Here is a 13753-nt window from a genome sequence, read left to right as displayed (position 1 = left end):
AGCAATATAGAACTGAGATCAGCTGGTGGCGGAAGTAATAACCAGGTTTCCGTACCAGGCATACAAATTTTTCAGCTGTGTACAAACATTTTCAGCTAAATAAGCGCCAGAGATATTACATAAGATTGATTAATGAAAGTTCATTCAATCAAACGTTCTTTATTTTTAAACTGAAAGAAATTAAAACTAATATTAAACTTAAAAATAAAATTTACAATTAACCAATGAAAAAAAAATAGAATTTTTCTTCCCTATTGTATTTTTATTAAAAGTTGAAAAAAAAGCATAGATATATTGCTGCATTGAAAGAGTTTAATGAAACATCGTACATAAGTATTTTAGTTTCCCATATTACTCCAAAATATTCATCACACCCTTTATGTCACAAGATAATTTATTTGAGTTGTTTTAAAATTGATTTATGAGACTACATTTCATCAAATATGAATATTTATCGTAAATTTCGTCTAAAGTGCCTACCGCATGCATTGGCTATTAATAATTAAGTTACATTAAACAGAAATGGCGTTAATACATCGCATTTCCTATCCATTTAGGATGAAAGGCATCCGTAAAATATTAGTTGCCCAACAAAGGAAGGTACAGAGCATCCAAGCTTTGATGTAATCAAGGTCTATTTCCGTATTACTTATATAATAGGATAATAGGTATATTCCCTCCACAATCTATATAGAGTTTCAGCGTTTCAATCCAATGGTTATTAGTCTCTCTTCACCCTTCGATGGGAAGGTCATGCCGAATTCTGGACACTAATAGGATGTTCAGGAGCTAGATGGATGGACTGTTGTATAATCTGTCGAGTTGATGGGATGCCTGATGGACAGGCACGAGGGATGAACAAGGGTGGTGTATCGTTCCTGTTCAATCTTTCCGCACTCACGATACCCAAACTCTGAAAGAGCTTGCCTAATGCGAGAAGAGTACCGCTTGATTGTGGTAAAAGCTGTTAAAGAAATTACGGAATTTAATACGAGAACCAATTCTGGAAGTAATTTCAAAAAATTATTAAAATTTGAATTCCGTTGAATTGCGTTGAAAAAATACTAGAATATAAAGCTTTATTTATTTATTTATTATTATTATTATTATTTTGCCTTAGTCTACATAGCATGAAGTATTACCCTCTCCTTTGTTGAATACTCGAATATGAACACTTTACGCGATCTCAAAATTGTGCACAGATCAAAATTAAAAGAGTGAGTAATGAATTTGATATTAAAAAATAAGTATTTAAAGGAATTTGCAACCCAGAAAGATATACAGATTTTCTTAATCGAGATATTAGTTATAAAATTAGTGAATATTTTTAGAGCGTCACAAAAAGAAGATTCGAAAAACTCGATAACATAGAATGGAGGATGCAGTAAGATGGCAATTTATCTTCAAAGTTTGAATAATCATTTTAGCTGAGAAGGATGAAAGATTTCTCTTCAAACTAGCAGATCCGAGGTTCTATCACGGTGGTTACCAACTGGCGGCCCGCGGGCCACATTCGACCCACGAAGCCTTTTTTTGTGGCCGCGAACTAAAATATGTTAGTTGTCATTTTTTTGATGAAAATTTTCGTAAAAAATCTATTTGCGTAGAAAATACTTTTCCTTCGTTAAAAAAAAGAAAGAAAAAAAAACATAATTTCTTCGTTTCTGTGAAATTTAACATACCAACGGTGCAAAAAAAATTTTTTTTCAGGTAAAAATCTACTTATTATTTCAATTTGTAATTCAATACTTTTGTTTTGTACAACTTGATAAAAATTTGACAGTAATATTTAATGTTCCTTCAAACATAAAAGAGTCCTATATAAAATTTTTATGAAGTTGCGGCCCGCTATTTGACAGGCGTTTTTAATTGCGGTCCCCGGCCTCATGTAAGTTGGAAACCCCTGTTCTATCATCTGCCACCGATTTCGACTTGCACCTAGACCTTTCTGAACAGTTTTTAAAGAGATTGCCTGTTCGGCAATCTTAACACTATCGGTTAAGACTTTAAGACCATTTTAGTTTAAAACTAAGCGGATACGTAATCTAAAGTTTTTAGTATTCATTCCCCTGTGGGCACCGCTGTGGACACCTGAAATCACTGAGGTACTCTGGAGGAGGAAAGTGCTTTGCCCTCTGTACCAAGTGCTCTTCGGCCCAGGCATCCCCGGCCTCGGTCTTTTAAAACAAGGCCTAATTGAAAGACCCTTACTTGTTTCAGACTTTTTGAAGGTGAACAATATCATGGACCTTGTCTAGCTAGGCTAGAAATGGGGATTTGGAAGAAGAAGAGTATTCATTCGAATAAAATATAATTGAAATAAGATGCATTTAATTAACATTTAATCCTTAAATGTATAGCGTTGTAAGTATGCACTGTTCGTTTAAAAATTTATATTTCTCTATGTAGCAACCGTTGCATAGTGTTATTTTTGATTTAAAGTTTACTAAAACTAATTTATAGTTTCCGAACGCAGCTAGGTTCTTTGACAAGTTATTTCGTTATGTTCAATTTTCATTGTTATCATGCAATCTGATTACATTTTAATTTGGCCAGTTTTTGTTACGAAATACGATTTTTTATATAAAAATTAATTGTGGTTGAAAATTATTATTTACATAAAAAATTATGTTTGAAGTATTATATTACTATGCGCAGTAGATTGATTGTTAATGATGATGTAAAAATGTACCAATATATTTTTTTTAATTAACAAAATTAATTGTAATGTTTTTTTCTCGATCACTACCTCCACTTCCTGGATTTTCTTTTATAAAATAAAAACTCATGCATATAAGGGTTAAATCGATGAATTTTATTTCTTACTAAATGTTTATTTACAATCAAAACAAGAACATTGATTTATTATTACTGAGATACTTAAAATGATATTACCTGTTTGGAAACTTTACAACAGCTATTTGTATAAAATATAATATCACACTAAGATAAAATACAGGAAATAATTAAATCGAAATATTTATTGCAATATTCAAATTAAAAATATAATTAAAATTGCTTCGCATCATAGAGAATCTTGCATCAATAGCAATGAATACATACATTGAAAACCTATTCACTGTAAAATAAATTATTTAAGACGCGTGTACTTAATGCTTAGATGTACGATTAGGAGTTCTCACTGAATACCTCATTCATAATTCAAACATATGACTCTGATTTATTATTCCTAAGACGCTCTGAAAATGTTCCTGATATTGTTTAAAGTATTGCATTTCTGCCACTCAATTAATCCATTTCAAGTTTTTTCAATAGCTAGTATTCAAATATGATGACTACAAAGCCTTCATCATATGTCTCCTTACAATAGAAATCTGTAAATGCTTATTTTACGCCATTATTCTTTAGGTTCAGCCAATCAGAAGAGAGAGCTTTTCCTTCAGAGAAATCTACCACGAAAACTAAACAGTTCTTTGTTTCTCTCTTTTCGCGGGCTTCGAGTTGAGTTGAGTGATGATCCTCCTGATGCAAACAGAGCGAAAGAGGGGAAAAGGATAGAAACTAAAAAAAAAAAGAAAAAAAGATGGATGCATTCTACCGAAGCAGCAAAGATTCTGAACCAGATATAGAATAGATAAATCGAGATAAATCTGCTTGTATTCATTATAATCCATAAACTTCGTCGCATTAATCTTCCACTTCTCTCGCTCGAAATGATATATTGAGAAAATTGAAGAAAGAGATGTGCCGAAGAATTACGAAATGATTCGAAAAGAAGAACAAAAGGGAAATGATGAAGTAACAAAAATGAAAAGAAAATTCATCGATTATAAGACCAAAGAAAGAAAAAGTATTGGAGACAATATTTAAAAGTCTCCATGGAGCTCTAAGTTCTTAAAGGTTGCCAGAAAATACAGGCGAAAAATGGCATGCTAATAGTAATAATAAGAAAAAGCAAAACTAGTGACGGCAATATGTCATTGTCAGAGTGATGATGAATCGTTATGATCGAAGTGTGAATAATGTAGCACCCCTGAAGAGTTATTAAAATTTTCTCTTTCTGGTTTGCGCATCCATTAGTATTGGTAGTGAAAAAGAAAATGGCTCGATCATTCCATTTTGTTATTTCACTAACAACTAAAACTTCAAATGATTCTCATCATTGTTGCCACTTTTGTGGCGTTAAAAAGGTATTTAAGTTCATACAGAGGTCATTTCAGTTGCCTGACTGGCAGTTATGACAGGACTACTTAGATGAAGGTAGATTTATTTTTATTAAACCTAATCCAGCAGCATAATATTTAGCTTGACACCTTTTTAAAGCAATTTGAATTTCTTTGATTTGGGCGTTAACGTAAAAGAAGCTTTCAGACAAAATAGTTTTTTTTTATATCTACAATCTAAAGTGGTTATATTTTTTTATAGTTATCAGCCACACCGTTGTAAAAACAATAATACAATTTACTATAAATACCAATTTCAAGTTCTTTATTTAATGTATATACCTTTTCTTCAAAATAGGGAAATAAAAATCGTTACTTCGAAAAATTAGCAGTTTTGAAGTGTCTGTAACAGCAATTCCTTCATTAATGAATACAATATTTGCAGATTTTAAATGCATAAATCTCCATTAAAAAATCAAATTTTTGTCTTATAAACCTTGATGTCATTTACTTACTCCAAATTTTATATTCCTTAAATTTTATATACTTATACCTTTTATAGACATTGAATATTGTGTTACTTTCGCAACAGCAAGATTTTAATTAAAAACAATTTTTTTTTAACTAATTTAAGATACTAAAGTTTGAAGTCCATAATTTTAATGTTACAGAAATTTGAATTAATAAATTAAATCACTAAATTTATGAATATCATTGAATAGCAGAAAGAGTTATTTTCGAAAAAATAATTAGAACTGCTTGACTTCTATTAACTGAATTGCGTTTTAAAAAGTTTGCAAGTATGACCTTAGTAAATATTGATTCAAATCGGAAATGAAAAACTATATTAATGTCATAATAAATAAAAATTATGTAAAAGTAGTTAAATGGGGGATTTGAGTGAGAAGTTCAAGGGGTTGGTAAGCGGTAGCAAGAAGGGGGTGTTAGACCCCGAGTAAGCAAGAGATATAGGGTAAGAGATGCAAGAGATAAAATAAAGACTACAACTGTATATTATTTTTCTTATTAATTAATAAATACAGTGAGCGAAAAAAATCGAGCACCTTGAATAACTTTTGATTAACGTATTTACGCGTTGTAGAACTCTAATCCTAGTGAAAACCTTACCTCCGAAAACCTAATCTTAAATATGGTAATTAATTAGTCTCGAATTCGGGCACAGAAATGTACTTTCTCTAAATAAACTCTTCCTTTTGACAGATTAGGATTCTCGCGCCTCAAAATGTGGGCGGTAGTCATAATTTAGAAAATATGGTATATTCCCAATAGTTTAGCTAGGAGAGCAGATTTGTATTCCTTAATTAATTTCCTTTTGTTAGTACTTCGGCGTAACTCCGGTAACCTGTGAAACAAATAAAACAAAAAAGAAAGAAAAATATGCAAACAGTTATTAATTTGTCTCACCAAAAATAATTCTGAACTATACATAATTTTTTTATAATTATTAATAATTATTATTTATTATCCAATTTATAAATGCTCGATACATTAAGGTATACAAATGTTTACACCAATTTAATAAATTTAATTTAAAAAAAAGGCTGAATCCAAGTTTTGATGGAAATCGTTTAAATAGTTCTTGAGAAATGAAAAATTTAAAATAAGACTTCTTTGACGAGGCGAAATACGCAAAAAATGAAAATAATATAATGAGCCCTAACTTTCGAATGTTTTCTTTCCTATACCATACGTTCCACATTGCACATACCTCCAATAATTCAAATCCATCCTACAAAAGAAAACCTGTTTATTCATAGAAAATAGAAGTGTTAGATTCCGCCACTTAATACAGCGCCAGGACTAATTAATTAGCATATTTAAGGTTAAGCGCCTGGACTAATTAATTAGCATATTTAAGGTTAAGCGCCTGGACTAATTAATTAGCATATTTAAGGTTAAGCCTTAACCACAAATTAATTCCTTGTAAATGAAACTTAGATAATTATATCAAAAGCTGTTTAGGGTTTTCATATTTTGTGCTCCGTACATGAAAACAACAATCGTCTTGTTATTCTCTATATAGTTCTATCAATAACGACTATAGGATCACTAATTCTAATTTTTTTAATTGATCCATTTTTAAGAAATTTTGTAAAGGACGATGACAGAGAAAGAAACGTTATCCGCATTCGTAATACTATGCCACAAAAGACTTGCCCTCCCCCCCTCAAAAAAGACAGCTTTTTACCCCTTTTGTAAATCATGTTTTCGAAAGAAAATTGTTTTTAATTTTATAATAACTGGTTTACACTACAGAGAAGAAAGGATTTTGTTGCATAAATAAATATTATAAAACTATTTTTTAAGTACGAAAATTTTCATCTCATATTTATTTAGAACTGAACGGCTATGGAGCACTAGCTCGGGGGTACCGGGTTGCGATTTTTTTATAACTGCCGTTAAACAGCAGACGCAATTTTATGGATTTACGACTAATAATGTTCAACTCCGTAGCCTTGTAATTTTGAACCCAATCCAGAAGGCAAGAGAACTCCTGGGTCAAGTATTGGGTAAAATTTGCCCACGTGGAGAACTTTTTGATGGAAATAACCCGCAGTTGCTCTACATGGAGAGGAAAACCACGAAAACCTTCCACAGTTGGCTTGACGGCAAGAGGACTCTAATTCTTTCCCGGATAATGACTTCAAAGTCATCTTAACTTCCGATCTACAGGTACTTGCGGGAAGTAAACGCTGCCAGTGTATAAATCTGATCATGTTGGTCTTTAAATTGGAAAGTTTAAATCTGCATAACCACCTTGACCAAAAAAAAAAAAAACGACTTGTGGGTGTGATTTATTTATTATTATTTTTTTGTTTTTTACATCTCGAATAATTTACTAAATTCCTTAATCAGCATAAAAATCCATAATGATAAATTGAAAGAAGTTAGCAAATATTATTCATTCCCTGTAGAAATGGTTTGTAAGTGATAAAGAAATATCTAGTGAATAGTTTTCATTCACTGAGAAATTAAGATGAAAAAATAAGAGGACTTTTAATTTCTTAATTTGTTTAAAAAAATGCGGTTAAATCTTTACAAATAATTTATGATCTAAATTCTATTATAGTTTATATTAATATAAATTATTTCAATTTATTACTAGTTAAAGCCTTATTATATTTCTAATTTTTCTATTGCTCCATATTAGTTTATTTGACTTTTTCAGCACATTGACAATTTCATTTAATTAAAACTGGAAAATAATTTAAAAGCTAGAATAAATCAAAAATTTTTTTTTTGTAACAATTCATTAAAACACTTAAATGAAACTAAATACCTCAAATATTATACTGTTGAAATTTACTTCTAATTATAAAGATGAAACATAGAATTCAGGGAAAATATTTTTTATTCAGTTTTTACACAATCCTCAACAGGCTTCAAATGCGTGTTGCCATTTAATTATTTTTCCATTCATATTAAATGTGAATTAATTACTCAACTAAAATAACTAAAAATATGTGTTTCCTACAAGCTAATAATATTTTAGCTTCATCCAATTATTGAATGTTCTTTAATTAATGTTTTTCAAAGTGGAGACTGAATTATAAATGAAGCAAAATAAATGATTCGAGTAAAAACTGTTTTAGTTCACTATAAACCCAATCCTGATTCATTTACTATTAACTAACTGTAATTAAAGGTAATTCCTTGTTGTCTACTATGCAAACATATAAAAAACAACAAATTGTAAATCATTCAAGACTGATAAGCAACTTAAAAAAAAATAGTTTTTTTGCTGTTGTTTGTATTCGCCAAATCTCAACGGACTTAGAAATAAAAGCATAATTTTTTTCCTTTTTATTTAACTGCAGATATTTCGCCAATTAGGTAAACATTTATATATGTTTATTTTAGAGTCAATTATACAGTATAACGCATATTTTTGTGACAATAATTTTACAAGAAAGATTTATTCAGTGTTTACGAATTTAAAGTAGAGTGAGTATTTTGGGAATTGTTTCCTTAAATGAAAAAATTGATAGATAATCTATGTGTGATACAGACTGACAATCAAGAACATATTTTTCAAAACATATTCTTCTGACTGAGTTGCGAAAAAAATTGCTTCATTTAATTATTATTTGTTTATGAATGTCGTTTTTTATTACATTTTCTAAGCTCAATTTCTTAGTTTCTAAAGGTTATTCTCTTTACCATACGCACTCAGTTCGGGGAATTTCCTCTAAGCATTAAAGTGTAAAATACTACCAATGTTAAATGCATTAATTATTTTAATAATTTATTATTAAATTGTTAAATTTCATATATTAGGAATTTGACATTAAATTAGCGTATCTTACATTTTCATTAAAGTCTAGTATTAACTTAATTATTTGAAATTAAAACATTATTGTAATGAATTTCAATACAGAAAAGATCATTATTTTACAGCTTTTATAAATTCAAGCAAAATCAGGGTTTCTTTTTAACCCATTTCGGGTTAGAGGTGCGAAAATGCACCATTTCAATAAATATTCTTTTACAAAAACTGTAACATATATTTTTCACTATTTTTATTTTTCTGTTATTGTCAAGGGTTCTAGAGAAAACTATTAAATATTATTGAACCAATTAAACTACATTAAAACGGTTATTGATAACTTCGACTTTTTGTTATAATTATTCCATTTGAGATTAATTATATGTTTTTATGATGGATTAAAGTTGCAAGTTCTGCAAAATTGAAATAAAACATGTCATAAAAAACTAGCGTGCAACTAAATGTTTTGTCTATTTATTTGCGCAATGGTCATTACAAGCAGTTTTTCTTAAATAAAATATTTTTCATGCGCGAAATTCTTTGTTGTCTTAATGAATGCAATTGTGGTATGTTTCAATAAAAAGAATACCAAATTTTATAAAATTTATATTCCTTGATAAAAATGGATTAAAAACAAAGTTTAACCTCAAATAGAACAGTTCTTTTCTTCATTTACTTAGAATCGAAATTTTATTTACTGGATGCATACATGTAACAGTTAAGCATAAAACAATATTCATTTGCTAAATATATATGCTACTGCTTTTTTAAAACCGGAGCCATTGAACTATTTTTATAAGTCACAGGAGTGTAATTGAATAAGTGTAAATTGGAGGCTTATGGTATGTTTCAACAAGTCTACAAAGAGAAAATTATTTTTATAGGACGCAGAAGTGTAGATGAATAAGTATACATTTGAGAGCCACAAATAACAAGCCCCAGAATGAGGATATTAGACGCTTAATTGCTCAAGTCCAGCTTCCAATAATTCCAACTTGAGATCAACAAAAGTATGCAATTGTGCCATGATTGGACTTTGGTAAATGTGTCATAACAATATTACATAATGCCTACGTTATGATTTATAAAATTTCCGGGGAGTTTAATTAAAAAATACATAGACGTTACGTAAGATGTTAAACTAATATATTATTATATTAGTTTAACATATTACTAATATAATATGGTAAAATAATATATTAATAATAGCTAATATATTAAAATATGATTGATTGAATACAAGGAGTAAGTTCATGAGAGGTGTTAACGGACGTATTGGACCAAATACAAACAACACACATACCAAGTTATGACGTAAAAAGAAAAAAATAGAAATAAAAAATTAGGAACTAATATATATATATATATATATATATATATATATATATATATACCGAAGAGTCATTACATTATGACCACCCTCCTTCTATAACAATGGGTTCGCCCAGGTTTTCATGGTTTCTCTCCCAGGTCATCTCATGTCTTGCTCCCCAAATTCACCTGACCTTAATCCAATAGAGCGTTTGTGGTCCTACTTGGAAAACCAAATTCGTGCTGCCACTCTACCCCCTCGCAATGTGAGGGAATTGCAGAACCAGTTGGTGAGCGCTTGGTACCAGATACCTCAGACTACCTATCAGCACCTTGTGGAATCAATGCCACGGCGGGTGCTAGCAGTTTTGAGGGCTAAAGGTGGTCCTACTTGTTATTAGCAGGGTGGTCAAAATGTAATGGCTCTTCGGTGTATATATATATATATATATATTTTTTTTTCTCCTGTGCCCACCATTTAGAATGACCCACCTGGGCATCATACAAGCATCTAAGGGCAGATTTGTTGGCCACTCTCTCAGGGGCACTATATTAGGTGAGCAAATTTATTTTTATTTTTTTGGACACTGAATTTATATAAAAAAACATTATTTTTCGAAAACTCATTCCTATTTGAAACAATTATCAGCGAAAACTTTAACTTATTTACCATTCTAATACATAGTTTAAGAAACAAAACAAAGAAATAGAAATAATGATACGCATATTTCAAAATATTATGTAACGACGATATTTTAAAATTATAAATATTCTTTTAAACATAGCAATATGCTTAGCTTTATATTATTGTTTTCAACTTCAAGTTTCAAAAAGCCTTCTTCTTATTTATTTATATGTTACAATAAATTCATTTTAAACCGGCGAAATTACTATGAATAATAAATTATTTCTCCGCAACTTTAGAATAATTACACTTCTTCCACAAAACCGATTAACCCTACGGATATAAACCAATAAGTCTCACTTTCTCTGTACTTCTCTTTCGTTTAGAGAAATGATTCCAAAATAAATTCCTTCCATTTTATTTTCTATTATAGAAAATTATTTTCTTTTAAAAGATCGTCTGAGTAGAATATATTTTTTTTGAGAAAAACTAAAATACAACGGTAACATAAGCACAAAATGGATATTCTAAAGATCTTAATTAACTGGTTAAAAGCATTAGATTAAAATAAATCGAGTTTTGTACGATTATTGTTTTTCTTCGTTGCCTAAGCTGTAATGCAAATTTACTTTCATGTTTACCGATCTGAATTTTTAAAGGTTCATAAATATCTCGAAAGCATTTTCTATTTTTGTTTACATTTCTTTTCTGTTTTCCGTTCGTTTTTCTTCAAAAGGAGTTATTTATTCGCTATAAAGTTTTCAGACTAAATCGACTAAGATTGTTTAATCCGTTTTGTTTGAATATGCTCTTTGATAAATTTTACTTAATTCAAAATGTATACAATTCCGTAGAAATTTCTGTAATTATAAATATAAAATCGTTGTTGAGTAATTCTCAGGATAAAATATTTTAAATGTTTTTCTCAAATTGTATTTAGCATTGCATGCTTGCCATGCAGCTCTGAACTGCATTTTTATAATATTTTAAGTATAAAAAAAGTTCTTTTTCTTAAAAAAAATAGTATCGGTGTTATTGTATTCTTGAAATTCAACTTTAATTATAAAAGATATAAGACCATTTATCTTCCATCGCTTTTAATTTCTTTTATTAGGTTTGCTTTAAACTGAATTTTTTATGAATTGTAAAAAAAAATACATTAGGGGGTTGAAAGTTACATTTACAAAAAAAAAAAAAAAAAAAAAAAAAACGCTTTCGAAATCTAACAAATCATTACTGGAGAAGGTGGGACTGAAAACTTTAATACAACATATTAAAGGCGGTCGTTACAAAATACCTTGTTCAAACTATTTACCAAACGTGAACCATCTATATTTATCTGGTAACCATATACCTGTATGCAATATGTTACAAACAGTTGATCAATCAGTAAACACAAAACTTAATGATGACAAACTTCGATATTTACTGTATAATTAATCTCAGAATACACATTAAATTTTACAAAATTAATTAAAGACCATAAATAAGCAATTTTAAGTAAAAAATACAGTAAAAAGTAATTTTTTAAGAAAAAAGTTATGCCGAAATTAATTGTAAAGCATTAATTGCAATTTATAAAATGATAATCTATTAACAATTATGTGATAGAGTTTTATCAAATAACGATGCTATTTATTAACTGAATATTTTTATTTAGAGAACATTTATAAAGTGTTAATTATGATTTATTAAGAGCCTATCTCTTTTTCAGTCATAAAGTTTTTAAATCTAACTCCAGCTAAGTGGTTTTGAAGATTATATTTATGAAAGATAGCAATGCTAATAAATCATCCCAAAAATATTTATATTTTGTATCTATCTTTGAGTTAATGGACAATATCCTGATTTGAATAATAAACTAATATTGATAGCTCAAGTTCATAACAAAAGATCGTTTTTCAAGTTGAGTATTATTAGACTAAGAGAGATAAAAATGTTTTAAGGGCAGTAAATTTTAGTGTACAAAATTATGTGAATAAAATGATAGAGAATATTCTAAGACTTAGAACACACCCTGTTTGCCTTATAGACAAAAAGTCTTTACGACTTGATCGTGTTATTATTATTTTTTTCCTTCTCGTATGATGATCCATGGACCACACAAGAGTTTCCTTTTTGTTGAAGTGATAAAAAAAGTCAAAGTTTTTTTATGATAGATGATTTGAAGCTAAATTGAAAAAAACCCATGTATTTTTTTTCTATATTAGATGGTTAAGTCTGTCAGGTGTTAGAGCATGGTGAAAATATTAATTCTCGATGACATTACATTGCTAATTTTACTTTTCTGATGAAAATTAATTATTAAACGCAACAAAATCTCTTATGAATGTCTATTATTTCAAATTTTTTTAAAAATATTTTTGGTATGCCTTAAGCGATTTATTGTTTTGTTTTATTTCTGTGGGATGGCATTGACCAACGGCTCCTAATTTTTTTTTTCAGCCACGGAACCCTCAACGTGATGGAGCGCTGACTGTTAAAAAAACGTTCTTTTGCAAAAGTAAATATAAAAACGAAAAAAAAAACTTAAATAAATTTTGAAAAATTTGTGAATAAAATTTTGTAATTGTTTTATGAATAAGTTCTAAAATTAGGTTTTTATGTTAGACAGTTGAAATCACAAGTCTGCAGAGGTGATGGATTTTGGTGTATTAGTAAGTCCAGTAACTTTTGCCGTTTAAGTTGAAATCGAATAAAATAAGCTGCATTATAATTTTTGAAAAAGAACTGCTTTAAATTGTGAGAATGGTAATACGAGAAAAATAATTCTTGATTCTAGAATTTGGCTATTTATTTTGAATTTCAAAAGAAATACAGATGCACTAGTTCGTAAATACATATCATTTATTAATTCATTCAATATTTGTTATTGGAATTATTTTTAAATTTCTAATTTCAATCTTATTGCAATTTTACATAATTAATTTCATAAAAACATAAAAATAACCTTAATATTAAATAAATAATGAATTATCGGTTGGTGACAAACCTATTACAGGTTTAAAATATCATTACTGGTTCAAAATATTCCAACTAACGGAACCCCTTTGTCTTTTCCTTGGAAGCACCATACATAGATGGAAGCAATGGTATGAATTTAAAGTTACGTGTTTTACTTTCAAGTTTGAGGAATCGGTATTATTTTCAGGACATTTATTTTGGAATTCTTGAATGAATGTGTAAAAATAATAATGGATGTATGTTATTTAAACTTTGAAGTTGTAATTAAAATAATAATCAAATGATCACATTTCTGTAGTTTAAGTATGCTGCACGCGTTTATTTTAGTGTCCTTCACAGTCATAATTATAAATCTGTTTAAACGAAAGAATAAATGTCTTCAGACAGAAAGGAAAATTACACAATTCTTTGCATAAACATTAATGTAAAAATTTTTTAATT

At 28.9% G+C, this 13753-nt stretch overlaps 1 long non-coding RNA gene across 1 annotated transcript in view; it reads right to left on the bottom strand.

The window, feature by feature from the left end:
- Positions 1–349: 349 nt before the first annotated feature.
- Positions 350–13753, bottom strand: part of LOC147815233 (uncharacterized) — a 135287-nt gene continuing 121883 nt past the window's right edge. Inside the window, exon 2 of the long non-coding RNA XR_015430807.1 lies at positions 350–964. This is a non-coding gene — a long non-coding RNA (uncharacterized LOC147815233). The remainder of the gene's footprint in view (positions 965–13753) is intronic.

Source organism: Parasteatoda tepidariorum, chromosome 2, assembly GCF_982258835.1.
Source record: "Parasteatoda tepidariorum strain Cologne lab strain chromosome 2, Ptep-v5.0, whole genome shotgun sequence".
Classification (NCBI taxonomy): Eukaryota; Metazoa; Arthropoda; class Arachnida; order Araneae; family Theridiidae; genus Parasteatoda; species Parasteatoda tepidariorum.
This window is presented reverse-complemented; position numbering and strand designations above follow the sequence as displayed.